General features: G+C 37.3%; 1 protein-coding gene and 1 long non-coding RNA gene across 4 annotated transcripts in view; one reads left to right on the top strand and one right to left on the bottom strand.

The window, feature by feature from the left end:
- The window catches only part of LOC117989611 (semaphorin-2A-like), a 420606-nt gene that overhangs the window by 283994 nt on the left and 111242 nt on the right, over positions 1-25370 (bottom strand). For all 3 annotated transcript variants that reach the window (XM_069503904.1, XM_069503902.1, XM_069503903.1), the window contains one exon: positions 15238-15270. The gene's annotated coding sequence lies outside the window, so the exon portion shown is untranslated. The remainder of the gene's footprint in view (positions 1-15237; positions 15271-25370) is intronic.
- Positions 23087-24992, top strand: LOC138403423 (uncharacterized). Its single transcript, XR_011237695.1, has 3 exons — positions 23087-23301; positions 23627-23823; positions 24232-24992. It is a non-coding gene; the product is annotated as an uncharacterized lncRNA (long non-coding RNA).

The raw sequence follows: 25370 nt of genomic DNA on the forward strand, positions 1-25370 counted from the left end.
GTTCTATTAAAAACAACAAATGAAATAATGTAGTGTGAGTAGTGTAGGTAAGTAATAATCAATATTAAACTTACATTGATGGATAAGAATATAAGTAACTTACATATATACCGAAAGACTCTAACAAGAGGGTCCTACACAAAGTATTAATCCACTACTAATGCGGTATCCGCATTGACTGAAACATGTATTGATGGCTGCACTCGGTCTCTGTCCGCTAGCTATTACATCTGTAACTTCGAACACGTTTCTAATGTTACCTTTTTAAACGGAAGGGTTAAGGGTTCTTAGGTATTTAATTGGAGGGAGAATGAATTGGATTAGCAAGATGAATCGTTTGTTACTTCTTATAGGGAAATCAGATATAAAAAATGGCACTGCGCTACTATGTTATTTAATAGTTTTTGTAACTAATTGATCTTTTAGCTACTACGGTAATAAAATTAGAAATAGATAGATTTTTATGCAAATAAACTTTAACAAGTGCTTTGAATCGTCGTTCTGTCTGAATGGAAGCATTCCAGCTGTTTAAAAAGAGCTATTGCTATGATGATAATAGCCAATGACATGGGCTGTGATTGATATCATATTTAAATTATCATTAATGGTGCGTTAACCAAAATAAAAAAATCTCTTTTCTGATAATTATTATAACGTTTTGTATTATTATTTATATAACATTTTTATTTTATTTTCGAGGTATAGTTCGACGGATCTCTATTAAATTCTAATCTGTCGACATGTCTACTGAACTCACCCTAATATTAATGTGTAGTGTACACACATCTCATAGTCTTTGAATGCAGGCACGCTTTGTTTTTGCTCCGTTTGACACAGAGGTCTGGTATTGGCAGATTTATGTCTTGTTATTTAACCGGGTAATGTTGCTTATGATATGGTATTCTTGATAGAGGAAATCCTACACGGTTACATGACCCACAAAAATCGCACGTTTAAAAGAGCTGCAGTAATAGCCGTAAAGGGCAGTCTCCAGTGACAGCATCAACTGTGCCGTAAAAATCTGTGAGTAGGTATAGGTGACCTTTGGTGATGTCATCAGAATTACTTTGTTGTGCCCGAGGCAGGATAGATTATCGCATACCTACTTATATTTTCAGTATATAAAAGTTGGTTGCGTGTCTTGTGGCTCATGCGCCACCTGCTGCGGATCGTCTCTGGATATGCGATTACCATGGTGGTTAATTATGAGCTTAATAAAAAGTTCAGAGTCACTCAGCGGACGATGGAGAGAGCTATGCTTAAAGTTTCTCTACTTGACCAACTCAGAAATGAGGAGATCTGTAGGAGAACCCGAGTAGCGGACATAGCTTACCGGCGAAACGAAGCTGAAGTGACAATGAACTGGGCGAATGGCGACCTCGCATCGGAAAGCACAGCGTTAGAAAACCCACCACTAGGTGGACAGAAGATATCAAACGAGTCGCAGGGAGCCGCTGGATGTATTTATGCGGTGCAAAACCCTGGCGTGTGGAAGAAACCTTTGTCCAGGAGTGGATATCTATCGGTTGACAATGACAATGATGATGATGAGATCACTTTTAATTCAACTCTTTAAACAAAAAACTCCTCTTATTTAATAAAATACTTTTCGTTGGCTTCCGACTGTGCTTCCAACGTAATTTACGCCCGGATAGGTGTCATCTACTTACAAAGGGAGCGTGGTTCTCTACACTTTCATAAAAAAGTAACGTCACATTGATTGAGGTGCACTACATTCAACACCTATTCATTCTGCCATTCAGTACATTCAAGCCCAAATCTACCTCAAACCAGATATCACAGACGCGATAGTTCAAACTGCTCCTCCATGCGTGGTTTAACCCTAAAGCGGCATACGTTTTCATAGCTTAAACCTTTTTATCTTCGAGCAAAGCCGTCGATAATGATGCTCAGTACTACACTTTCATTAAGTTTTCTACTCCGCAAGCGATGTATTAAATCCGTAACCCTAAAGGCGCGACAGGGAAGGGCAATCAAGTTTTGTAGTGGTAAAAGAGACAAAAAAGCACTCGTATGTGTTCGTACTTGATCCGATTTATCATGCGCGGCACTTATTAAAGCGACCAACACGCGTGTTACTTTTGAAAACTTTAAAGTAGGTGTGTATTAAAGAACAGAGAATACATTGAGTCGACACAGAATATTCAAATTACTGAGTATTTAATTGTGAACAACTTCTTCATAATTAAGCTTATTTTAAATCCATCCAGGATTTAAAATAAGCTTAGTTATGAAGTCTTAAAATCAAAATTTAAAATTATTGTAATTCGATTCTATAAACAAAACATAATAACATACTATTTCTTGCAATATTGCATAAGTAGCCTTGCAATTTTTTAGAACAAGGAACAACTCTTGTAACAAAAGTGTGATCAGTTATAATAATTGTTTACTGTTAATGGTAACAGTAAACAATTATTATAATTGATCAACTGATCCGCCATCTTACATAGATGGCGGATCTATGTATTTGATTGCCACACGTAATGTTTGACACACAGCTAACGATTGTCTTCACTTTTTAAAATAAAATTCTATGAGCTTTGTTTATCTTGAGTTTTATAATAATCTTTGTTTTATTCATATAAAAGAAGTGAGATCAGGTTAACCAAAGTACCTATCACTTATTAAAATATCTAATAATCTATATAAAAATACCTCCCACTCGATGTATTTCGTTTTCCGGCAGATTGTAGTTCCTATTCATATGTAGATTGCAACAAAAAATCCAATAAACAAGACACAGAGCTCCCCCTTGCTGTCATTATTGAAAAGAATGTTAACATTGCAGGCTTATCCAGGGGTCGTTTTAGCAAAGAGTTAGACTAACGAATGGCCTCCCTTTGCCAGCTAGTTACCGATGGGTGGATTTAGAAACACCGGCTTCGACTGTTTTTGCAAATCATTATAGCAATGAGAAAACAAGGAACAGTTTCATTGGAAAAAATACATTAGAGATAGTCTCAAGTCAACACATAAGGGTATGTTGGTTAACAGACAACATTTTCTAGGAAAATTACGCTCCGTTTTACCTTCACTGTTAAGTTGTACCTACAGGTAAACCCCAAAGCTAGCTAAGTACACTGAACACCCTTGCGTATGTATGTTGTTTGAGCCACGAAAGTCTAGAACCTAAAAGTAAGTAGTAAAGACTGGTACATGTTGACCGTTGGTCATGGACCGAATTATCAGCATTTTTTCGTACCGTCACCAGATTAGTTTATTGTGACTGTTGAATAAAAATAACCATACCCATTCTGTGCCCATACATCCAATAACGTTATCCAGATAACATTATAATTACCGGAAAAAGTAAAACTACTAATTATACCTAGAATAATACACCTAACGATGCCGTGTACAAAATATATCATCTTTAGTCTATGGGCATTTACCGTTAGGTAACGATAAAATTATAATGTTAAATCATATTGATATAACGCTACTATTAACGTTAAGTACCATTTTAAGTAACGTACCGAAATGTTTTGGTCGTTTTAACGTTAAAAATTTAGAAGCGGTAGTCCTCCCTGCCGTAATTGGGAATCACTGAACTAAAACATTATTCCTACAGGTTTAGCCTATAAGGTATTTCGCAAGGCTAGTCCTAGACCCTTATTCAGAAAATGGAAATCTCGTTAATGTAGAAAATGTAATAAAACCGATATACTTATAAAATAATGCGGGCAGATAGGCGACAAGAGCTCATCAGCAGGTATGCAGAGTATTTTCTCATATTAGCTCGCGCCACCCATTTTTCCACTTCCATGCCGCTTAGCACAACTTCAGAGGATTCATATTGCCCCGGCGAATGCGTTTGTTTTGTTCAAATTTATTTTATCAAGTAAACGTTGGCCTTCTGCCCAGTGAGTCGAACTTAATACGCAGTAATGCGGGCGGACTGTGCTTTATACGAACCCATAGCTATTATGGGCAGTGGTGTCCCTTATAGGTAAGTTCCCAATTTTTCGGCAATTTTGTTGCATGAAATGTTTAGACAGCTACAAAATAATATGACTTATTTGACTATCATTTTCGTCGTCGTCGTGTGGGAATTCAAAATACACGTGTATTTTTGGGGAAATAAAATTTACTCTTTGACACCTTGAAATAAGTGTAGGCTATTTTGATAAAGCTTCCCCCAGTGGTTGCGTCTCGAAGTCAACAATGCCGACCAGAACATACGCAATGACCAGCAGACATGAATGGATTTAGAGATTAAGAGAACAGTTCTCTCCCTGGCGACGATGATGGTGACGGTGATGGGGTGACGATTCTCTCTCGTTTTATTCTCTGGAATTCGATTCAGGGAAATCATTACAATGAGTTGTGGCAATACAGAATATGGAATTTGCTGACTAATGAGTGAAGTTATTTGCTTAATTATATTCGCACTTTTAACGCTTAGTTGGCATTGTGAGGTTAATTGCATATTGCATTGAAAAGAGATAAATTATAAGCAAATATGTAGTTCGAATGTCGGAATAAATACATCGTTAATGTTCTTTCATCGACAGGCTTTTGCGGGAAGTAATTGAGTAAACATAACATATTGGCTTCGGAGTAACGTGTTTTAAAAATCCACTTTTTCAGCCAGCTTTATTGAATGCAATATTTTTTGATTCATTCATGTTTTCTAGGAAATGTGTAGGGATTTACCAAATGTACTTTAAATTTCAGAACCTCTTATATCTAGTTATATTAGTAAATGTAAAAGATAACTAGATTTATTATTAATAAACTCTTACAAGTATTTTTAAATCGGCAAATGCATCTACAACTGGTTCAGAATGCATATTTATCCTATCGAGAAGAGTAAGCGAAAACTGGGCGTTTGGTCTTTATTTAATTGACCAACCTAGGAATCTAATTCTCTCTGGTAAACTACAAAGGTATAGGTAAGGTACGGCGTTGACTCACCATATCTGCTATCAAAAATATCTTTAAGATGCCCACGGGTTAACTCCCGGCATCGGAAACTGTTTCATATTGCACCAAGTAAGACTAAACACGCTGATAACACATTCATACGACGAAGTTGCAACCAAGCTAATCATCTATTCGCGAAAAGTGATATTTTTCATCTCTCTCTCCATAGGTATAAATTAGCAATTAAGGATGTTATATCAAATTCTGCCTAGTTATAGTTTATATTTTGCTTTAGTTCTGTGTTCCTTAAGTTTACCTACCTAGTTAGTTTTAAATACTCTGTGCTTAGTTTTTCATATGCATACTATGCCCGTGTGTTGTGGACACAATTTTTTATTATAAGTGTTAATTTCTCATTGGAGACTGCTTTGGTTTAAGTGTTTTTATATATATACTATCTAGCTAACTAATTGTAACTGTTTGTCTCTACAAAAAAAAAAAAAAAAAATCATTAAAGTTATTTTTAGTGATCTTTTTAATCGTTGAATCTGTCGGTGACGCTCTTATTCTACCACCAATTCGGAGTGCTTATTCAGCACGTGATAGCCTTGAGGTTAGCACGTCGCCCTCCTAGCCGGGAGTTCGGGGTTCGAGCCCGGACATACACCTACTTACTTTAGGAGCTATGTACTTTTTAAGCAATCACTTGCTTTAACGGTGAAGATAAACATCGTAGGAAAACCTGCATGCCTGAGAGATTTCCATTGTTCTCAGAGGTGTGTGAAGTCTGCCAATTCGCACTTGGTCAGCGTGTGGTCCCGTGCTCAGTTGTGAACCGGTGTTGATCATGATGATGATGATTCAGCAAAGAAGAGGACGCAACAGCTGGTAACTGAACAGTTTTTGTGGAAAAAAATCCGTCATGTAAACATTTGGGTTTGCTGTTGATTAGTACAGCCATTACCGTACCGTATCCCATAAAACACATAAGTATAATAGTGTCCCCCAACAGAATAAAGTGCAAAATCATGCGTCTGGTGCCATTTACTAAAAGCGTTGATGAGAGACGGGTTATTAATCTCGTTTTCATTAACGTCCCGATCCGAAATGACATAGTTATGAAACGCCAGTTCAATCAACTCGGTTTCAATAACAATTTTTCATTCTCGACACACTAATTAAGCGCTTTTCATAAATACTCCACGGAATTATGCATGCGTTACATCGATTTTAAACTTTAGCTTACCGAAGTTTAGGTTTAAAATTGTGAAGCGATTAGCGCCGCGCAAAGGCAGTGTTGTAAGCGACATCCTTAGTAACAAGTGTAAAATATTTTCCCCAATCGTTGTACCTGGCGCCCCCAGGGATATTTCAAGGGTGAATAAGCTCGCATAATGGCAAAGGGTACAATATTTTAAATTTCAATCGCTGCGAGCGGTCCGGCGTCTCCCCGGGGTGGCTAAGAACAAAGATTTCATTCGGTGACTTTCGCTAAGTGTTATAATAATATATTTCTACTGCAAATGATGTTGCATTTCAAATTTCAATATCATAGAGAAAAATTGTATTATTATGACAGTCATTTGTTTAGCTTTTTAGTGTAACTAGCCAAAGTGACAGCCTAGTGATACACGGCGACCTACCTACTATTCGATCCAAGGCAAGAACGTCTAACTTTTCTTTTTAAAATTCAATATCACTTGCTTCAACGATGAAGGAAAACATTGTGAGGAAATCTGCATGCCTAAGAGTTTTCTATAATATTCACAAAGGTGTGTGAAGTCTGCCAACCCACACTTAGCCAGCGTGGCAGACTATGACCCGTTCTCAGTAGTGATGACTAGTACCAATACAAATTAGTATCAATAAAAACCCACTGAAGTTATCGACTGTTTAACTACAAATTTAAATCATTCCACACAAACATGGCAAAATTATTTAATTAAACAAAAGAAAATTATAGCACAGTGAGCACACCTATAGTATAAAACGTAATAGATATAAATTTCGCCATTACTTATTACATTCAATACCTAAAACGAATATCCAAAACGCCTCTCCCCTCAAATCGTTTTTTACTCCCAGATTAATTTTCCGAATCGTTATCTCCACCTTACGATTGCCGAACAATTTGTTACGCCAGAGTACACCTTTTCAGTCAAATCGCAAATTTCAAGCGTCGCACAGTTGATAACGTACCTATAATCATTACAATAAGTCATAAATTTGATTGAAATGTGGTCACATTTTCGAAGGCCCTTATCGCGTGGCTGCAGTGGGTTTGAAAAATATCGTACCTATAGTACGCGACAGGTCGAAATGGCAATTGGGGAGGGAACGTCCCGCACACCCGCACAGCCCGTCGCGCTAACCCGGTGCGGGCGAGCGCGGGTGACGTGTGAGTGTGCGGGGCGTCCCCCCGCCTCATACCCCGATTGCCATCTCGACCTGTCGCGGACTATACCTCGTATTCCGTCGGCGCGACGTCAAGTCGACAGTTCCAATCGATTTACGTTTAATGCTACAATAAAGATTCGTACTTAATCCGAACATTTACATTAATACTTCTACAACGAATCGTGAATTTTATTGATATAATTTGTTAAAAGTTTGGCTGTTGAAATATTTCAGCGTTTTTCTTGAAAAAAGTATCTTTTATAACTTAAAATAAATCGAAAACTACCTATTACGCATAAAAATAAAGATAAAACTGTTTTTGTGTTGTTTTGTGTTGAATGTACAAGTAAAGTCTTTTCATATGATAGTCCACTTGGTATAGTAATCTTACTTTGAAAGTTGAAAATACTAATTATTAACTATTTGTTCAGGAACACATTTTTTTGTGATGTAACCACAAATTCATATACGCGACAGGTTTAGATGGCAATAGGGTTGAAGACGCCCCGCACACCCGCATAGTCCCCGCGCTAACCCGTTGTAGAACAGCGCGAGAGACGTGCGGTTGTGCGGGGCGTTCCCTCCACCTCATACCCCGATTGCCATCTTGACCTGTCGCGTAAGTACTAGGTGCTTTTACACTATGATACATAATAATTTATACTTACATAGATATGAATATATTAATAATTCGTTCTTCAAGGTTCTTGCGAACTAAACCAAAAGAACAAAATATGCAAAATAATTTGGCACGGAAGTGTCGTTCTGGTTTAGGAAACGATGTCGAAATATTACAATAAATAAGACAAAATCGCATTTAACGAAACAAAGCATTCGTAATGTGCCTTGAAAGATCTCGTTAGAGTCCTAATGAATCTATTGAGAGTTCACGGAGCAAATCCGGAAAGGGAGACAAGAGTTGCTCTAATAATTTGCGTTAGAGAATATTTCCATTTCGACGGGCCATCCGTTTATTTTCACGTATAGTATGCGATAGCGCGATATGTCGTATACTATACGTGAAAATAACGCTGACCCGGTGCGGGATAGCGGGTGTGCGGGGCGTCCGCCCGCCTCATACCCCGTTTGCCTTCTCGACCTGTCGCGTACTATACGCAGCCTCATCATGTGATCATCATCATCATCATGATCAACCCATCAGCGGCCCACTACTGAACACGGTTCTTTAGTCAGAATGAGAAGGGCTTAGGCCATAGTCCACCATGCTGGACCAGTGCAAATTCACAGACTTTACATACCTTTGAGAACATTATGGAGAACTCTCTGGCGTGCATGGTTTCCTCACAATGTTACCCTTCACAGTTAACGCTAGTGATGTTTAATTTAAATCGAAATAAAACGCAGAAACGAATGAATGAATTTTTACCCATCCCAAAATCGATCAACGCGCCTAAAGAAGTTTTCACTGTACACCCAAAGCTGTAGCCAAAGCCATTTGGGGTGGTGTCACAGATGAAAATGTTACATTTGTACTTTGTTTTTATCTGTGACACCAACAATAAATAAGTGCATTTTCTTTGTTTCTTCCTTTCGTTCACTTAAAAAAATCTTTATATAATGGACACAAACTTGCAGGGCTAAGATTTTGTGATATCGGAACGTTTTGAATCATTGGGTCGATGCAAAGCCTAATACCATTTTCCTCGGTTGAGCTCAAGAGGTCGCCTAACTTACTTTTCGAGGCGCTTGTTGGCGAATTTAATGTCACAAAAGTATTTGATTCAATTTACAAATAAAGGGCTCAAAGGCAAGGCAGCAAAGCAAATATAAGGAAATATTTTAACATTACTGTTTTATATTTCATCTACTTTATTTTATAAAGGTATAGTATTACTTATCATGTTTTTTATTCCACGATGCTCTTTTGTAATCTATACTAATATTATACAGAAGTAAAGTTTGTATAGTATGCGTCATAAGTAATGTACATCGGCCTTTAGAATGACATTTCGACTTTGCAGAGCGTTGTCTCTGTCACTCATACCTATATGACGTTTTGTCAGTCTCAACGACAGGGACAATGCTCTACATAACTGCTATCTCCTTCTAAAGGTCGATGTTCATTATTTTCTGCCGCGTACTGTAAATTTGTTTGTAGGGGAGTAATCTCTGGAACTACTGAACCGAGTGTGCGAGACCAACTCGCACTTTATTGATTTTTTTAAACCTGAGAGTTGTATTACTTAGTAGCTTTCTAAAGTCCCCCGTGATCCTCAAACTGGGGTCATAATTTGAAAAAGTGCCTGCTATTTTCTTTTTACTCGACCTTTTCGATTTCGAATATATGCACTTTTCCGGGATGCTGAATTTGACGAAGACATTTATTTTCAAATCCAAGATGGCGGAAATGCACTTATTACAAAAGATAGACATGGGTGTCGTTTTCAGGGTTATCCAGGATGCTGATTTCGATAATGACATTTATTTTCAAATCCAAGATGGCGGACATGCACTGAAAATAGACATGGGTGTCGTTTTCAAGGTTTTCCAGGTTGCTGATTTTGATACTGACATTTATCGTACCTACAACGCGCAGTCATGCGCGTCGTGTTCAGATTGAACTACCTACTCGTTTTAAGCGCATCATAGCCATTGCACCGTAGTAGTCGCTTTATCTATAAATCTAACATAAAATGTTCAAAGTGAGACGCCCGCGTTAATTAATACCTTCCATTAGCATCGCTCGCGTTGCTCTATCGCTCTAAACGCAATTAGTTGTCGCAGAGACCGAGACACCGCGACACCGACGCGACGCTCACTCTAAACATAATTCGTGCTCTAATAACATTATATCGTAGAGTGTTTCCTGCAAGTTTCCTGTGAGTTTAAGCTAATAAGCAAAGCAAGTCCTTTAAGTTTTTGCGACGGCAAAATGTCATCAAATATATAAAAAAGAAAGCTGACTGACTGACAGATCTATCAAGGCAAAACTGAAACTACTGCAATGTTTTGTTGATGAATAATCGCAACTTTTGCAATGCTTTGTCGATGAATAATCCGCGAGAAAGCATTGGGGCCGATTCTCTTGTACACAATCTCTAAACTAAACTAAAATGGCACGTCTAAATCTATTGCTATCCCTTTCAAAATGTTGCTTGCGGAAAAGGATAGCACTAGATTTAGACCTGTTAATTTAGTTTAGTTTAGAGATAGTGAATTAGCCACAGTGGGGCCGATTCTCTTGTACACAATCTCTAAACTAAACTAATTTAACAGGTCTAAATTTAGTACTATCCTTTTCTGCAGGCAAAATTATGAAAGGGATAGCAATAGATTTAGACGCATCATTTTAGTTTAGTTTAGAGATTGTGTAAAACAGAATTAGTCACAATGTGGCTAATTCCTTTGTACACAATCTCTAAACTAAACTAAAATATCACGTCTAAATCTATTGCTATCCCTTTCATAATGTTGCTTGCGGAAAAGGAAAGCACTAGATTTAGACCAGTTCATTTAGTTTAGTTTAGAGATTGTGTACTAGAGAATCGGCCCCATTGTTGCACTAATATTTATCACTTTACCTGCAAAAGTGTGTTCGTTTGTTGATTTGTAGGTTTGTCCTTCAATCATGCCACAACGGAGCAATGGATTTACCTGTTTTTTTTACATGGGTATAGTTGAAGACCTAGGTGACAGCTGGACAGTGACGTAAGCTACTTTCTAACCCGGAAAATCAAAGAGTTCCCACGGGATTTAAAAAAATTTAATTCACGTAGACGAAGTTGCGGGCATCAGCTAGTTTATATAATATTTGATATTGCTTGGGTCACAGTTCTGAGTTCCAAAAAAGTACTAGTATAAAATACCTACCGATACGCTTGTAAATAAAAATGCTAGGAAAGTCACATTAATCATTATTAAATGCGGGCAAAGGCGCGGGCACAAGTTATGTTTTCAAATGAAAATCTCTCTTCGTTATTTTCGGAAAATATAGGGTGTTCTTTAACGTATGAGGGAAATAGCATAAAGTACCTACCTTCCAATAAGCGAAACGCTTTGACCTCATACCTGAATGATTTTATCTTAAAATCGTAAAAGCATTCTGCACCGACATTCAAAAGACCCTTTCAGTGGTTCTGCACTTAGTGAAAATATTTAAATTTTGAGATAGAGGAAGCTGCAGGACTTGAACACGATCTATGCATCAGAAATGTCTTTCATACAAAACTTTTTGCATGTTCAATTAAATTTATTTAACTTGCTTTAATGGTTAAAAAAACAAGGTAAGGAAACCCTGTATGAATGCAATAAGAGTTCTCAGTAACATGTGAAAATTCTTGAACTAGTTTCGAATAAACTTGTTTGCTAAGATAGTCTACTGAGTAGTATACCTAGCTTATGCTGGCGACTTCGTCCGCATGGACTACATAAATTTCAACCCCCTATTTTGCTCCCTTAGGGGTTGAATTTTCAAAAATCCCTTCTTAGCGGATGCCTCATGATCATAATAGTTGCACCATACAGACAGCTACGCGACCACTACACCTGCATAAGCACACATTGCATCCCGTATCCCGCGTTCATGACGCGCAAGTGTAGCTGAAGCTTTAAGCTTTCGATGAAAATATTATGAATAATAACAATAAAGCTCAACAATAAACACGTGAGTACAGCCGGGACAGATATTATTTAGAATGGAAATCACTCACGGTAGTTTAAACGCTAAAACAATAAAGCTTAATTTGTTATTAAAGTGAAATCGATAATTTTAATTGACCAACAATAACAATATTAATATAATCTATCTAATGTAACACCATACCAGACTATCAATACGAGTAATTTATTACCTATTTTGAATAAATCATTTGACTTTGACTTTGACTATAAATTAAGACTATCCTTCATTGTAGAGCCCACAAAATAGTCCAAATAAATCACAATGCGATGTAGGTAAGCCGTCGCTTTGTGTTTAATTACGCCTCATAGCTGACGTGATTGCATTTCCGAATAAACCGGGACGTCAGTAGCAACTATAGGGATGAACCATTTCATAGGCAGCATGTAAAAAATCACGTGAAAATTCTTTTCATTATTATGTAACACTAGCTGACCCGGCGAACTTCGTAACGCCTAACAGTCGTTTATTTTTCAGGCAATTTTTTAAAATTTTCTCTTCGTAAGAACCACCCTCGTACTTCAAGGAATATTATAAAAAAGAATTAGCGAAATCGGTTCAGCTGTTCTCGAGATTTGCGATCAGCAACACATTTAGCGATTCATTTTTATAATTATAGAGATGTATTCTTAAAGAATTTTCATGAAGCAATATCTCACCAAAGTTTGAAAATTATTATATTCAATCCCGCTATATTGTTAAAATTTCACGCACGAAATGTCATCGACCCGATCCAAGAAACTAAAGAGCGCGCGAGTGAGAAAACTACATCAAAAGTGTGAAAACGTCTAATTAAATTACTTAATGCAAACAATCATATTATTATCATCGCGAAAATTCACTTTCCATGAAAATGCACCTGTAAAATATAATCGCTATTGATCGTGATTCGTGATCATAATTCCGAGTTAAGTTAATGTAGCAAACGATTGTTTGCCGCGAAAATTGTAAAATCACTTTCCGTGAAATCGCTGTGAAGAAAAATAATAATTTCATCAAACGAAAAGAATTTAAAAGTAGCTATAATGTCCATCACTAGTAGCAAGGTCCCAGTTTATTATTTTGCCAATTTGATACGTTATTAAATTCTTGGAAGTGAAACTGGGGCGTGTGTCGTTAGAACTATTAATGGCAGTTGATAAACAATTTATTACTGTGTAGGGAGATGCATAGTAGAGAGGTAGGTATAGTACGCGACAGGTCCAGATGGCAATTGGGGAGGGAACGCCCAGCACACCCGCACAGTTCCCGCGCTAACACGGTGCGGGCGAGCGGGGCGTCCACCCACCTCATACCCCGATAGCCATCTCAATCTGTCGCGAACTATACATCGTTTAGAAGATATTGATCACGAGGTCTGACGATGACAATATCATCATCGTAGTGAATTGATACGAAACATAATTACAGTAGGTACACGGCAGAAAATAATGTACATCGGCCTTTAGAATAACATTTCGGCTTTGTAAAGCGTTGTCTATGTCACTCATACCTACATGACGTTTTGTCGGTCTCAAAGACAGAGATAATGCTCTACAAATCCCCTATCTCCTTCTAAAGGACGCGTACTGTATCTTGTATGGCATACTGAGCTGGTGCTTGTATAGCTGATGTATAGATCCTTACTAATATATAACCGTGGGATTTTTAAAAAACCTAAATCCAAATCGTGGGCATCATCTATTACTGAATTTTAAACTTAAATAAATTTGAGATTGAGTCGTTATCAAAAAAAAGACGGTGCGCTCTGGCGCTATTCCATTCATTTGGTATGCGCTGCGCATACGCAGAAATAACTCGTTCAATACTTTATTCACTCTCTTCCAAGACTCTTTCAGGACTCTTCCAAGACTCTTTCGAGTCTTCTCGAAGTCTTTTATAATAATCCACTCAGTGACAAGGTAAATATTTGTCAATTTTTTTAATGTGAATTTTTTTTCACTTTAAATTCATCTCTAAGAATTAGATCATCATCATCATCACGATCAACCCATCGCCGGCTCACTACAGAGAACGGGTCTCCTCTCAGAGTTAGAAGGGTTTTGGCTATAGTCTACCACGCTGGCCAAGTGTAGTTTTGCAGACTTCTCACACCTTTGAGTACATTATGGAGAACTCTGAGGTATGCAGATTTCCTCACGACCTTCCTTCCTTCACCGTTAAAGAAAGTGATATTTTAATTACTTAAAAAAGCACATAGCTCCGAAAAGTTGCCGAGGAGGCGCGTGCCTGGATTTGAACCCCCGATCTCCGATTAGGAGGCGGACGTCCTAACCATTAGGCTATTACAGCTTTTAAGTATTAGATAGAAAATTCACTTCAAAACAATTTGTTTGCTACCTCGCAAAGCTTCATACAATACACTATGTCGCAGTATTGGTTCTCGTAAGGCCTAAGCACATCCTTCTAGTCTCCCTTGGTAGCTGTATAACTGGTTGTCACAAAGGCTGCCACGAGCAAGTGATAGAAAATTAGCTTCATTGCTCCTCGTACCATTATATCGAGTAATTAAAGATAATAATAATTGCTACACGGCGTGTGGAAATACACGTGTAGAAGGTAGGGCCTTGAATCCTTTTGTAGACATTAATTAAGTTTTCGAAAGGTCTAGTTTTCTTCGTGTGGAAAGAAAGAAGAGTAAGTAATACTTCTAAAAGAGTATTCAAGAATGCTTCTTAAATGTTGTTAGTATTTTAGAAGAACTCTTGTCCTTATCAGCTGAAAGAATAATTTCGTAGATTGAGATTTGACTGTACCTAATCAGCTTATACGCATCCATTGCTGGACATAGGCCTTTGCAAGAACGCGCCACCAAACCCGTTCCTAGCCTTTCTAATCCACCCGCTTCCAGCCACCATCTTCAGGTCACTTTATAAGTTTATAGACAAATAATATATAACTGAGCGTGATTTCTGTTTGTTGTCTAATTATAATTAGTTTACCTTGTAATGTGCCGCTCATTGCAGAATATCCTAATTTCAGAGTTATGTTTGTTTAAGATGTCCAAGGATAACGAAGGATGTGTACAAACCTAGCTTTATTTTCATAGCTTAGCTAATTAAACCCTTTTCGACCAGTGCTAAACGAAGCTAAGACAACCTTGAACTCTGATGTTTTTTTCTCAACTTTTTACATAATAAGCAGGTCGTTACTTAAAGTCGTGTCGCTTAGTGTAAGAATAGATCGAGGAGGGTGGGAAACACGAAAGCGTTGAATTATAAACACTACCAGCGTAATTATTGCCCCAGGAAATTTTGTAAGAAAGGAAGATTGTACAAAGCGAATTCGTGTTTTGTATAATTATCACTTACCTATCTTGATATTTTAAACGTGTCGGAGGACATCTGAAACAAAATATTATAATTTTAATTATAATAATTTCAATAATGAATTATGAAATTATCAATATTAGCTTGATGAGGATTTGTTTTACAACTTTGTGATGAGGTACATATTCAACGAGATTTTAATCATTGTTAGTTTGTTGTGGGTTCCGTACCTGAAGGACGCCAACGGGACCCTATTACTAAGCCTCCGCTGTCATCCGTCTGTCTTTCTGTCAGCGGGCTGTATCTCGTGAACGGTAATAGGTGGAGAGTTAAAATTTTCACATAACGTGTATTTCTATTGCCGCTATAACAAAAAATAATAAAAAATACAAAATGGTCACCATAAAATTTTTAAAAAAATAGTCTTATTTCTTGTGCGATGGCTAAGGAACCTTTCGTGTCCGAGTCGCACTTTAGTTAAGATATTTAAGTTAAGATAGTTAAGTGATTTAGAAATTAGGTTAAGTACCCTACTTTTTTGGGAGGAAGAGTTCTTGTTAATTCCACACATCGTGGAAATTCAAGGAAACTACGACTAGATTCATTCGTTGAAGTCTATCATCATCATCAGCCTGTGGACTTCCACTGTTGGACATGGGCCTTCCCTAAAGAGCGCCACCACACCCGGTTCTCAGCCTTCCTCATCCAGCCACTTCCCGCCAGCCTCTTTATCTCTATGAAGTCTATGATAGGTACATATTCAGTAAAACAATAAATAATAATGGACTAAGTCCTGTTTTAGAGGTATGTTACAAATGGAAATGTAAATAGCGTGTTAGTCGTAATCATTTCAGGGTTGATGACAATCAGAAAATTGTTCACTTGCCGGCGACGACTCGACGCCGCACCGCCCTCTGTCGTGAGCTCGTGTCTGTAATAGACCCGCAGCGGGAATACGGTGCCTATTACCGCAGCTTTTTACAATGGTATTGCAGAGGTACATAGTAGTAAAACATGCAGTTAAACATGCAGTTAGACATTGTTTCTTTATCACTACCCATATTACTATAAAGAGTGGCGATAGCCTAGTGGTTAAGAAGTCAGCCTTCTATTCGGGAGGTCGGGAGTTCGATCCCGAGTAGGACCTCTTAACTTTTCCAAGTTATGCGCGGTTTAACGAAGTAGAAGACGAAGTCGCGGGAATAAGCTAGTTTGTACATAATATAACTGCTGTTATATGTACTTCAATCACATCACAATGGAGTAGGTAACGGATCAACTTGATTTTTTGCAATGTACTCGTACCCAGAAAATAGAAATAGGTTGTTAAAGACTTACCCTCTAACAAAAAAACCTGGAATAGCGGTGGAATAGTTATACTCTGTTTTGTCTTTTGCCTTCAAATGTCAAATTACTGATGACAGAGAAAGACAAAACAGAGTATAACTATTCCACCGCTATTCCAGGTTTATTTGTTAGAGGGTTAGAGAATGACGTGCGCTACTTTTTATCCCGGAAAATAAAAGAGTTTTCACGTATTTTTTTAAAACCTAAATCCTCGCGAATGAAGTCACGACTTCACCTGATAAGAAAATAAATGAAAGGATAATTTAATTAATGGTTTCTTCCGTCTGGTAGCATCGATTACTTAATATTACATATGCGAAAGTGTGTTTGTTCGTCCTTCCTTCACACACAAACTAAACAACTAGTCGACTTTATTTTTGGCAAAGAGATAGTTTTTTTTTTTTTTTTTTTTTTTTTTAATGCAGCAGGGGAAAATCCTCATGGACACCCGTAGGTAGAGCCGGACTCTTACCGGCTAAAAACCCCTGCTGTCTTCTTGTTGACCGTGTACCCGCCTTTCAGCCTACAACACAGCAACATTCTTGTCTTTTACTATTTTCCTCTTCTTTTTTCTTCGTCTTCCTTTTCCTTCATTATTATTTCAGCAAAGTCTGTTATAGCTGTCCAGTTTTTCTCATTTTCCAGCATTTTTTCTATTAGATTTTCTACTGTTATGTCTCCCATTCTACTGACGATCTCTCTTCTCTCTTTTTCCCACTTTGCACATGCAAATATTGTGTGCATCGCATCATCAACTTCGCTGCAGTAAAAACATCTAGCATCTTGTCTTTTACCAATGCGTACGAGGAAGTCCATGAATACCCCGTCCCCTGTTAGAAGCTGCGTCAGTCGGTAAGACAGTCGGCCATGTTGTCTATTTGTCCATTTTTCCAGGTTTGGAATGAGACAATGTGTCCATCTACCTTTGGTCGAGCTATCCCACTCTCTTTGCCATCTTGCGAGGGTTTCCTTTTTCGAGGTTCTGATTTGTTCGGAGTTTTTGATGTTTCTTGTCTCCGTTCTCTCGAGAGCCAGTAAGTGGATAGGTATTAGGTTCGCCAGTACCAGCGCTGCGTCCGTTGATACAGTTTTATAAGCCGAGCATACTCGAAGCGCCAGAGAGAAAGAGATAGTTGAAAGGACGGAAAGTAACATAGGCTACTTTTTATCCCGGAAAATCAAAGAGTTCCAACGGGATTAAAAACCTAAATCCACGCGGAGGAAGTCGCCGGCATCAACTTGATTTGGTGTCTGGCAAATAATATTTTATAAGCCTTGAACACTTGCGTCTGCGAAAATACTTCAGTCAAGTGCGCTTGAACGCTCTCAACGAATTAACACAAAATAACAATTAAACAAAAACACTTGAACTGAATTAATTCTACTTAAATCATAACAGCGGCGAGTCCTGCAATTAATTGCTCGAAATAACGTTATCATTGAAAGTGCACATTATACCGTGAAACGGTGTAAAGCCCTCAACACACACAATGCGCGACGGCAGCAGCCTGAGCACAGTGAGATACGTCTGTCCTGTGATTTTTGCAATGATCAAAATGCTGCGAAAAAGTGTTATCGCAATTAAAATAAATGTTTAGGTTTGCACTGAAAGACTTCCCACTGATCGCGTAACAGCGGCAACGATGGATTGCGGGAGCAGTTCCTAGAGATTTTTAAATTTTTATTTAAGCCCGAAATGCGGCGTGCCTCACATTAAAAAAATAGAAAATAGATAATTTAAATTTTTCATTTCAGTGTGACGTCTTGCATCATAAAATATGTCCTCCAGACGGAATTTCGCCCAATCTCTATAGCGATTAGCCATCCACGCGATATTATGGTGCATAATTAATGTGTGTTCAAACACACGTGTGCTCTCTATAATTCCCTCACTCTTATACCACCAATGGGACAGAGAGAGATCAGGCCATTGATGTAGAAGGAATCTAGATAAGGCGCAGGATCAGCTTTACGTGCTCTCTGAAGCACAGTCGTCAAACACCGCCTTTCCTAACGCCTGGCTAGTATATTTACTGACAATAATTTCTTAACGCAAAAACCCAATAGTTTACTATTTTGGTTCAACCCGGGAATAGAACCTCGCAGTCCGCAGTCGAACATTCTAATCACTAGACCATTAAGGTAGTTAGTGACTATGTGACAGCTATAAACAGTTCCTAGACATTAATTGTACCATTTGTACCAAGTGCCCCGTAAACGGTCAAACAAGTTTGTCAAATTATTTGAACGTCTGCGGTCGTGTTTGATGCGTTTGTCAAACAAACCAAGTGTTTCGCAAATTCGTTTGTCAAACATGCTTGAAGATGTACGGCTGTGTTTGTCAAACAAACTACGTGTTTTTCTAACAAACTACGTGTTAGGGAAATTTGATTGATGGCGTGTTTGACCGTTTACAGGGGCACTTAAGAGGAACTGTATGAAGCTGTGTGGCTCGCGACGGCACTAGCTTGGCTCTTACATACTCTGCACAATTTTAAAGCCTTTATAATTTTCTAGAAGCTGCGTTGGATATGTAGCCGTCATGTATTGTGTATGACAAAAACCTTAAACATGTTCCACAATGAATAACGGACGCTAAGCTGATTAGCATAAATCGGGTCGGCATTCCCCGAATTACCTAAAATCTGTTAACAAATGGTAGCTTTGCATAATTGAATGAGTGGAAAGTAAACTCGAGCATATGAAGTGGTGTTGAGCCCTACGCATTTTTTACAGTTTTATTAGAGTTGTTACTAACCGGCATTTTATCGATAGTTTCGATACAACCTTTGAAGATATAATACTATATCATCGTCAACATCATCTCATTCTGAGAGTTTGCCAGCTAGCAGAATGAGAAAGCTTAAGGCCATAGTCCATCACGCTAGTCAAATTTGGATTTTCAGACTTCACACACCTTTGAAAACATTATGGAGAACTCTTAGACATGCAGATTTTTTCCCGATGTTTTGCTTCACCGTTGAAGAAAGTGATGTTATTGAACATAACACCGAAAAGTTACAAGTAGGTACGTGCCTAGAATCGAACACCTGATCCTAGAATAGGAGTCCAATATTTTAACCACTAGGCGTTACCATTTTTAATACCTGTCGGTATTTGAGCGTCATATAAATAACATCCCTATTTTGATCAAGTAAAACTAATATACTTACTATATGTATGTAATATATATGTATTTACTTGCGTCGGATCTAAAAAGTGTCGTGGTTTGTTTGTTTTCTAGCGGAAATGTTTGTTTTCTATCGCGGTGTATTTGAATTCTTATTTATTTTGATGGCGCAATATAAATTACAAACAAAAATATACATACGTTGGTTTTATTTTTTCTGTATAGATTGAATTTTCAGCTGCTAAAAAGTTAGTTTTAAATTTATTTATACTATAAATAAAAAAATTGTGCCCTTTTTAAATTAGGTACTTGTTGAACCTTTTAGGAAATTTATACAATATTCAATACGTGTATATACATTTTAATTATTCGATTTTAAGGGAGCCCTTGACTGCAATTCATAGTAGGTGATGATGCAGTCTAAGATGGCAGCGGGCATCTATCTATACCCCTTACTTAAATCAATCAATCCTATCAATACTCAATACTTAATATTATAAATGTGAAAGTGTGTCTGTCTGTCTGTCTGCTAGCCTTTCACGGTCCAACCGTTCAACCGATTTTGACGAAATTTGGTTCAGAGATAGCTTGCATCCCGGGGAAGGACACAGACTTTTTATCCCGGAAAATCAAAGAGTTCCCATGGGATTTTTAAAAACTTAAATCTACGCGGATGTAGTCGCGGGCAACAAGAATGCCTAAATCATTTGGCGGCAACCATAGCGGCACATCTTTGCCGGTTGGGTGGTAACTAGCCACTGCCCAAGCCTTCCACGAGACCAGACTAATTAAGAAATTATAAATATGCAAATTATCCGAACCTAGGACTCAAAAATGGCTGAAAACGGCAAGCGGCGCAAGTAAGCCTCTCCTATCGAGAGTAACATTTTTGTTCCGTATGCCGTGGAGACCCTGGGGCCATGGGGTCAAAATAAATTTACGAGACATTTCACCGCGCTTTTTTGCGCAACGGATCAGCTTGGGTGTCCAGCGCGGAAATGCAGCATTATTTGTATAGTAATTAGCTACGGCTAGTTTTAAATTTTAAAGTAATATCAACAATGAGAAAAAAAAAGTAGGACTTCACACTAATTAGATCAGCGCTCAACACAGCATCATCTTAAAAACATATAAAAATCAACGGAAATCCCAATGTACCAATATCCATCATCATCATCATTGTCAACCGATAAACGACCACAGCTGGACATACAGATCAGCTTTTATTGCGACTTCCATACACCACGGTCTAGCGCCACCTAAATTCAACGGCTTCTTGAGTTTGATGTCACCGACCACTTAGAAAGGAAAGAAAGAAAAGAAATAAGAGAAAGAAAGAAAAGACGTTTATTTTAGAAAGGGTTTTCCAAGTTCCAACGCTGTGGTTTTAGTAGTTTAGTTTATCGAAGTATGTGCTCTGCCCATTGCCACTTTAGCGTCACAACCCGCTGAGATACCAATTTCCACAAGCCTAAAACCCAATCCTTGTACCTTTTTTCGTCTTGTGTGCTAAGAATCAGACCGAGACCGACGCAGCAGCTGTTATTGTATTGCGTTTGATCCGTTCAAGCATTCCATCTGGGATTCGGCAATTAGATCTCACCGTTATTGCTTCAAGCAATCGCTTGGTATTATTGCTTTCGGTGCCTTGACTTTACCTTTGTTATTCCAGGAATGCCATTTCAATTTTCATCAAAGTGGGTAATAGTTAACTAATATCGTTTAGATGAAGTCTGTTCTGTTTTTAGGGTTCCGTATCTTAAAAGGAAAAAAGAACCCTTATGGCTTATAGGATCACTTTGTTGTCTGTCTGTCTGTCTGTCCTACTGTTGCGTCTGTCGTGGTCTAAAGTTAACAAAATCCTGACTTGTGCAACCCAGTTGGCTTTTATTGAGAGGGAAAATTAAACAGTTTGACTAACTGTCGTACTCATTGTCGCTAATCGTTACTTAAGATTCAGTTAAAATGAGACAGATTTATGTGAGAGATATGTTTTATTATTAATTAAAGATCATAGATTATGTGAGATCGTAGTTTACTTACATATCAGCTAAGTCATCTTACCTAAGTACTGTAAGTAGTACCTATCTACTGATTTTTCAATAAAAAATTCAGCAAGATAAATAAATCTTTTGCCATCTGAAAATATTTTAATATATTTAAATTTACTCTATTTTAATATACGGAATTCAATTTTAGTCGCGAAGCTAATTTGAAATCTCATTTCGAAGACGCCTTAAATATAATAAACGAAGGATAAAACTGTCCCAAAGTAATTTTAAACTCCTAGACTCGTTGAATTGCAAATATAAGGAAGTAAAACGATGTTTGGCGTTTTCTATTTTCCTGGTAAGTTTTCAAAAGTTGCATGTAATTGGTTAATCCAACTGCGGTGCGGGTAAAGTTTTCAAAACTACAATGACTTAAAAAATATGCTTTTTCATAATAAAAGTTGGTAGGTTGGTAGGTCGGTCGGTAGTAGTGCACTAGTTTAGTTTTTTCAATTTTTTATTTTTTTTTACTATCTTAATTTTTAAGGACACGCCAGCCCCAGCGTGGCCATGCGGTGGGGCATGGGTGGGGCCATAAAAAAAAGATTCCGACGAATTGAGAACCTCCTCCTTTTTTTGAAGTCGGTTAAAAAGGTGTTTTATTTTGCCAGAAATAGGCGTAATTCCAAACGTCAATTTGAAATTTTCACTTTGCCGTTTTTAACTAAAAAATCCGTATCTCAAGCAAAATTCTTTCACCCAGCCTCTCTCGGGGTCAGGTGCGCTTAGAAGGAAAGGATGACATCCACAAATAACGTTGGTTCCGTCATCTGTGGAAACGGCACTATCAAGCGGGCTCACGGATACAACTGAAGAGATAATTAGCGCCTGTGCAGAAATATTTCATTAATCAATATAAAACCTTCTGTTAGACTGAGAATGCTTGTAAAACCACCTGTCTTATTAATATTAATTTTATATTTCTGCCTAGTAATATTATTAAGTAGGTATCTCTCTGTACGCTATTTATCTGCTAAGGGCCGGTTGTTTCAAACCATTGGTCTTCGTAAGATACGTTCGTTAAAATTTAACAGACGTAGACGAATTTTAACATCTGTTAATTTAAGAGCGTTGCTTCATTGTACAAAAATTTACGTCATGTTATTCTGGTTACGAAACTAAGCCTAAAAATTAACTTACTTTTCCGTATCCTTTTTTATTTCATTTTATATTAAATTATATAGTTATTGATATTGCTACTTCGCATTTTAAACACTTTTTCTTTTTTAAAAATTCTCTTTCATCTTCAAAAAAACTACCATTAAAAGCATTGAATTCAATTGATTCTATTATAATTTGTAAATAAAATATTCCGTTTGTAAGAAGTATGAAGTTACGAACTGATTTGACGATCACCACGGAACAGAAAAAACAGTGGAAGTGCTAAGTAGGCGTGGCACGCGTGCCACAATTAAGCGTAGTTACGTAAAACTGATCCCAGTCGCGTTCTAACATCGCGTGGAGTTGGTAGTCTCGCGACAAATTCATATTGCCCTAGCAATGTTACTGTTCCGTTTAGGAGTGTAAAAATGATAGTAGGAGAAAAAATCTTAAAAATGGAGGTGTTTCGTATCATCGGTAAGTACGATTTTCATTGTTTTCTATAAAATCTTAATTTATTTCAATTTACTAATATTTAATAGAACGGTTAGTCAAAATCAACCTTAACCAATTAAGATAAAGTTTATTTTGGATTGATTCTATTCCGAAAGTACTTCGCTCCGTGTTCGCTACTCAAGTAGTGATGTGGCCAAGTCGAATATTGAATTTATCGATTGATATCGATACAAGGATATAAATAAATAGTAACGCAATAATTAGAATTTATTAATGAGTGAGACGTTGCATTGATCACTAAATAGACATCAGTCGTTCCTCTACCCTTCATTTAAAATATTTTTAGGTTTCCCAAAGATGCAAGCATCAAAGAGAAATGGATAGATGCAACGGGTAAAGTTAATTGGATGCCAACCAAATCAAGCATGATATTATGCTCTGAACATTTTTTTAGAAGTCGATTTTATAATATCAAATAAAGGATATAGATATACGAAACCTACTGCGCTTCCATCAATGAAAATCGTTAAGTTTTTTAATCAAGTAAGTAACCTTGTTTTATTTTATTACTTTCAGTAAGTATTGAAAATACTTGATATTATAATACAAAACAACACCACCTCTTAGTTATATTTTTGTATGAAGATTGACTGACTAAATATCAAATTTAATTCATAAACACACTAATTAATTTTTCTCCTATTCATTTTTATATAGGTACTAGATGATGCCCGCGACGATTTAGGTTTTTAAAAATCCTGTGGGAACTTTTCAACTTTCCGGGATAAAAAGTAGCCTATGTCCTTTCCCGGGATGCAAGCTATCGCTGTACCAAATTTCATCAAAAACGGTTGAACGGTTGAGCTGTGAAAAACTAGCAGACAGACAGACACACTTTCGCATTTATAATATTAGTACGGATTTATTCTCAAAATTTAATTTTGGTTTCAGCCACAAAATGATAAATGTGGTCACTCCAGGTTCTTCAAAAAGACAAAGTGATTCGGAGATTCCTGCGTCTAATCACGTTACCGATTTGATGAAGGCAATAGTCGAAAAATATATACATAAATGTTCGCATACACCGTTTATTAAAATTAAAAATAAGACTTTCGAAACGCCAGTTTCTTAACAAATATGTTTTATTTCAAGGGCAATAAATAAAATTTAACTATTTTCATACGTTGCAGTATTTATTGTGCATACTTGTAAAAGGCATGCATACATACCAGCACTTTTATTCAATTTTATAATTACCTTTTTAATTTTATTTTTGCGAATGAACAAAATAACGAGTATCTATCGATATCGATAGGTAATTCATTGAGCTACGTGGTGCGGCCTTAGCTGAGGAGGAAAAAAAATCGACCGATCACGCAAATGTCAACCATATGTTTAACGTAATTAAGTTTATAATTGCTACCACTTAGAATACCGCCATCTATGGTCAAGTAGCGGAATTAATTGGACAATTGAATCTAGTGTGACGTGAGTGTGACTATAGCTCGTAAATACGTTCTTCCGCTAAAGCAAAATAAATCTTATTTCTAGAACGTCAGGGTTTGTTTCCAAATCTGTGACGTAGGCTAGTTTTGACTAAACTTAAACGACAAATCAAATGATTTGTTTCTTTGTAGTGCAATATATGACTATCGGTATATTTGTATGAGTTTGGCGACAGCGGTTCCTATAGTAATTTTGGTGAATTGCACTTCCACTGTTCTTTCTCTTCCGTGGACGATCACCAATGGTGTCAGCACTGGTTAACGTAAACGTGACTTTTTAACGAACGTTAGGGCTAATAGATGCTGAATCAACGCTTTTTCTTTTCTTACGTTCGTTAGCGCCATATTTAAAGGTTACGTGTCCGTCAAAATTTGTTGAAACAACCGGCCCTAAGAACTTTAGTCGCGCAAATATAAGTAAACTTATTTTTAATTATTGAAAGTTTTTTATATAATGTTTTTCTATACTCTAACCGACGTTGGACAAGAAACGGAACTTCCTCCATTTTGGTAAAAAAAATATTATAATGGTGAGTTAAGTTTTATTTAGCCGCCATCTAGCGGGGGGTTGATAAATTAATACGT

This window comes from Maniola hyperantus, chromosome 16, assembly GCF_902806685.2.
Source record: "Maniola hyperantus chromosome 16, iAphHyp1.2, whole genome shotgun sequence".
NCBI lineage: Eukaryota > Metazoa > Arthropoda > Insecta > Lepidoptera > Nymphalidae > Maniola > Maniola hyperantus.